Source organism: Kryptolebias marmoratus, linkage group LG4, assembly GCF_001649575.2.
Source record: "Kryptolebias marmoratus isolate JLee-2015 linkage group LG4, ASM164957v2, whole genome shotgun sequence".
NCBI classification, from domain to species: Eukaryota; Metazoa; Chordata; class Actinopteri; order Cyprinodontiformes; family Rivulidae; genus Kryptolebias; species Kryptolebias marmoratus.
The window spans coordinates 18,343,170-18,349,169 of NC_051433.1; positions in this window are offsets into that span (position 1 = coordinate 18,343,170).

Below are 6,000 nucleotides of genomic sequence, written 5' to 3' on the forward strand. Positions count from 1 at the left end.
AATCAGCTCTCATTCAGGTGGTTGTATGATGAAAATTGTGTCATTTTGTTCTCATAGCAACTTCGTCCACCACTTCTCGACACAAGGCTTCTCGAACTGTCTCGCACAGGGGTTTTCGCCAAGTGTTGTGTGATTGGCCTGAAATTGTTGTGGGTGTGTTCATGCGGAAAAACCGGCGAGATTTAATGGAGTCATTTTGCTTCTATGTTTCGCCGAGAAGCAGCTGGCCGAGGCTGTTAAACACAGCCGTCTTTACAAGTATTCCAGCTAAACTTAGAAGCCTATGAGCTTAAAAAGGCCGCGCAGAGACACAGGCTGTTTGTGGCTGTGGTGGCCCAGAGGAAGTACACCTGGGCCGGGCAGAGTAGGGACACCTTCCCTTTGTTTGCTCATCATAATGCACTGTCAAATTTGCAGATGCCAAATGTTATGAACCAAGTGTCTTGTAGACTATGAAAGGTGTGTGCGAAAACAAATGTTTTACAACCATGTGAACACAAACCGACTTCTTGATGTCTTATGGAGTATGCTGGAACCTTAAGTTCTTGATAGTAATGACATAAGTAACCGTTTTATGCAAACTAATGGCAATCTAAAAGTTTATTAAACAGCATTTAGATGAACTGTTAAATTTTTGTTAGTTTGCGATTGAAATTGTTTTAAGACAACAGCAATCTGATTTGGTCTTGGCCCCACTTAGACTAGCCACCAGCTCGTCAGTTAGGTCAAAATAAAACACTAGTTATTCAAAGAGCTGTCTACAAAAAGTAAGATGTTTATTGTTCATAACCTTTCCATAAAATGTCACTTCAAAAAATCTTAACTAACTGCTTCAAGAAGATTTATGCTTTATCAAAATAAGTCTTAAAGTCATTACAATCTTTTTGTATATACAGTATCATGCAGCACCAAAAAAATAAAAAAAATAGACCAATTCAATTTTCATGCAGACCAGTAGTTGTGGCTGAACAAGCACTGAATGTAGAGCTACTAAATACTAGTGTGTAAAACATTTAATTTGAGTTCTCAAGATACACACAACACAGCTTCCCGAGCAAAAGCTAAATTAAGTCACAACTTATTCTAACATTTTAATCTAGGCTTTCATCAGAATTTGCCAAAGAACTTTTTGAGGAAGTCACTGAAACAAGGAGCGATTAGGATACGTATGCATACTACACCAAGACGGCACTTAATGGTTAATGTTCAACTGTTCTTGCCTGTGTAGGCCAAGCTGTTGACACAATGATGTTTGGGGAAAGCAGTATCTGAAAAGACTGCCTGCTGCCAGGCCATGGGAAACAGGGAGAAACCCACATGCAGCTGAGTCGAACCGCTGCATACACAGACAATGTTGTTTCAGGTTAATCTGAGGACAACAGGTGTGTGTGTGAGTGTGAGAAAGGAGTAGCTTGCAAGGGGATATCTTCATGCTTTCTGGTCACACGTGATCGGTCAAGAGTAAACTCAGCAGTTCACTGAGGCTGTGATTGGTTCTTGCCAGATGCAGAAGGAGAGGAGAGAAAGCTGGCCGATGGGAGGCAGCTGAAAAGTTTATTTCAAAAAGGCTTTTTTTATTGACGTGGAATGGGATTGGTTTAAACAACAACAAATTTATTATGTGATTTACAGACCTTGACATGTACATAAACAGTAGTATTTATTTACTTGGGAAAGAGTGGGACAGCAGGACAATATGTGTGCTTTATTAAAATACCACTGTGTCACCACAGTGCAGTGTAAATCTGATCCGTCATCCATCCCCACCCCTGTTTTTCCCCTGTCTTTCCCAAGTATCTGTCTCATTAGTTGTCTCCTGGGATCATTTCTCTCTCACTGCGTTACCATTTCTTAGCTGAGACAATCTTCTGAAACAACTAGATCTCACATCTACCCTACCAGTTCCAGCAAACACAATATAAGGTATTTTCCACCTTGTCACTTTAGCATAAGATAGTTGTTTTTATCATCAGAACAATGTTTGTGTTTCTACATGGAGCTGCATATACAGATATGCTCTGCCACTGATCAGCTGTGACTCACAGTTCTGACGATCTTATCCCCAAAAATAAAAACTACATACAGTATCACTGAGTAATTGTGAAAGCAAAGACAACCTGCCTTTGTCTGAGGAGATAAGAAGTTATCTTTGAAACACTACATACAGAGAAAAAAAGTGACTCAACAACTCCAGCATACTGAGTTGTTAGGGGGTAGGATACGGTCAACAGTTATAAATATTAAGGTTGTTCAGGAGAGAAAATATACAGTATGACATAGAGTATACCATATGTTGCAATACGATAAATGATACAATTCAATATTATATGATATGATACAAAATGAAACAACAAAATGATGCAATACAATATATGATATGATACAATATGATTAATGATATAATACGATACAATATGATAAAAAAATAAATGAAACAAAACTAAATGATGCAATATAAAATGGACAGTACAACAACACTATTATTATGAAAATAATGCCAATAAATAAACATATGTAATGTAAAATAATTAGTTATTCATTATAAATTATTGCCTCTTTAAAGTGGCTGTCCTAATTTAACTCAGAGAAAAAAGTATTGAAAAGTACAAGTCAGGGGATGGATACAAAAGGATTTTCAAAGTCCTAAACATCCCCAGGAGTTCTGTTAAATCTATCATCAAGAAATGGAAGGAAGATGGGACATGAGTAAATCTACCAAGAGCAGGTCGTCCTCACAAATTGAGTGACAAGAAAGAGAATAGTGAGACTTATTACTTTGCATATTTTTATCCAATTAGCATTACAGTGAAGAAATTTGATTTCACTTTGTCTTAAAGATGCAGTATGATACAACACAATATGGCACAATGTGTTACAATACAATACAATGCAATACAATGTGAGGTGACACATTATGATACAATACAACATAATAGGATACAAAATGATGCAGTGTCATAAAATGCAATACACTTTGAGGAAATCTGTGTCGGACTGACATTGTTCTCGACAACACAAACAGCTGTTTTATGTAATAGCACTCAGGAGTAAAAATACATAAAAGAGGCATAACTTGAACTGCAATTAAAGTTTTAAGTTTGAACTGTTTCACATGGTAGAAATTCATTCTGAAATGGGCCTTGCTCTGAGCAGCATTTGGCTTGAGTCCCCCCATGAGCATTCCTCCCTGATGTTGTAGATAAGATACTCTCTGTTGATAACTACCCCACACAGCCGTACTTCAAAGAAACAGACTATTCCCTTTAAACACAAAGTGACGGCCAAGCCAACACACACAGAGAGAGATTAAGTGGTATAAACCTAGGGAACATGAGACAACAATCAAAAGGACTAAACCTAAATATAAATTTATGGAAGTGCAAACAATAAGTAGGTCAGACTTCAAAAACAGCTGCTGGAAAACGGCCTACTCTTAGGGGAGCTAATCTGGGGTATCTAGTCTGATTTATCACTTGGTAATTGTAGCTTTAACTGGACAAAGTTGATAATCCTCTACTTCCCAGAAGAGTTTGTGACTATACATAAAGCCACAGAAGTGGGTTAACTGTGTAAATAAGCACCCTTTCATACAACAGAACTTGATTTTTGTTGAAGAGAATAAAGAACATCTCTGGGACAGATCTCTTTGCCTTGTGGCATATTAACGCAAAGTTTTTTGTGAAGCCACTGTGATTTAAATCATACTAAAGTGTTTCAATTTTCTGGATATGTTTAAATGCATCTATATGTATAAAAAATGAACCTCAGTAATCAGATGAGTCTTGTATGGGCGTCTTCCTGTCTTTGCCTGCAGTGTACATTTTAAACCACTAGGTGTCACGTTTGAACAACTGTAACATTTACTATGGGACCATAATTAGATAAACACAGGTGATTTGTTTTTTCCTTTTAACAAGATCTCAAAACAGAAAACTGCACATACTGTTGATACTTTATTTGGCATCCACATTTAGTTTATTAACTTCAGACTTCCTTGATCAAGAAGACCCATAGCGCAGAAACAGCCTCCCCTGAAAAGGAGAAGCTGAACAACTAGAGCAAGTCAGAACCAAACAGGGACTGGTGATAAGGGTTTGCCCCTTCGCTGCCACGTAAAAGTAGTCATTTTAACTGACAAGATAAACTGATCCAGATGGCATCAAAACTCACATCTAACAGCACCGTGACCTTCTTCTCACCTGCCTCCTTGTAAGGTATTATTATTGCCTGGCTGTGCTCTGAGATGCTTATCCAGCCAGAGTTACAGCTATATGTGCACATCAGTCTCTACAAGAACTTTTCTGGGTTGATAATATTGTGCTACGAGTGAGAACAATAGGATAAATGACCTCAGTGTATGTTCGAATGTAAACAAGTTAAAAATTGTGTGGCTTTAATCTGACATTCATCCTGTAAGAGCCTGGTCTGTGAGCAAGTGTTCACAAACCTTTTTGCTTTTGGTTGTGGATGGACACAACAGATTCAAAGAACTATGCACACTTGAGTGTGTGTGTGTGTGTCTGTGTGTGTGTTTAACTGTTTCAGGGAGGTTTAATGACACACCTGTCTGTGACTTTGTTTATTCAGGACTGCAAGGCTTTCCATTCTTGGAGACGTTAAATGGGTCTTTTTGTTGTTTTGGGGCTTGGTGCATTTGCTATAAATGAAAAGAACTTTAAGACTAAATGAAGTCAATTGCAAACTAGGTTTCAAATGTTTAAAAGGGTCTAGATTTTATCATTGCTGACTCTTAAAAGATAAGTAAAAATGTAAAGGTTACATATTGTGCAACAACAAAACTATTTTTTTTTTAAACAGGTAAAAACAAAAAACTCAAAGATTTTAGGTAAGGTAAAAATAGTTCAGCAGAATGACAGCTAAACTTGTTTTAAAAGCACTAAAATAAAGATGTAGGCATCTTTACAAGCAAGAAATGCAGCTGATCCTGGAACAGGAAACCAGGAGGTCATGACCTTTAATCTTCATGACTCAACACATCCTGCAGGTCTAGAGGGAAAATGTCAGATGCACACAAACTCTCATCTATGGATGTCTCTGACCCACAGGTGGGATTTATTAATGGTTTTGAATAGTTCATTCAGGGAAACTGGTGTTTTTTTATGTAGGCAAACAAGCCTGTGTGTAAGAAATCTGACCTGTGTGAGAAGATTTTACCTTCTTAGGAAATGCGGCATTCTATGTTTGTTCTTACTGAGCTTTGTCACAAACAAAAACAAAAAAAATCAAACTAAAACCATTGTCATTATTTGGCTTCTAAAAAGCTATTCTGAATCATCTTTTTCTACCATGTGAGTTCTGACATTTGGAAACTTTAAATATCACATTTATGCATTAGTTTTGGTTGTTTTTGTCTGTGAGGAAGCATCAGAATCTCACAAAGATTCAGATGCAGATGAAGAAGAAAACAAGTGAAAAGTAAAAAAAAAAAAAAAAAGACTGCTGGCTGTAACTTCAGCCTTGACAACTGAAAAATCAGAAACGGGTACAACTGCAGCGTAGCGAAAACAGGCATTCAAGTAAAGATTTAACAAAAGCTATTTTCCACACAGAGCAATTTTAAACCGAAGCTACAAAATCAAAATGTAACAAAGCAAAACAAAAAAAACAAAAAAAAACAACAAATTCAAATACAGTTGAGCTCACTGTGTGGCAATTACGTCAAACACTGCACAGAGTTTTCTTGTCTGTTAAACAAAAAAATTGGAGATACACTAAAACTAAAAAGTATTACTGTTGTATTAACCAGATGTCTTTAGAACATGCTCTGAATTGAAAGTTAAATATTTTAAATGACATAAATACTCAAATATGTTGACTACATTAATAAATAAGCTAAATCAAACACACATGCCCCTTTGAACATCAGAATGCCAATGTTAAAATAAAAACTCTTTATACATATGTATTGTTAACAATTGTGCATCTGATTTAAAAAACCTTCAGTGTCCTTAAAGCAAAGGAAAACATGGACTTTATCAC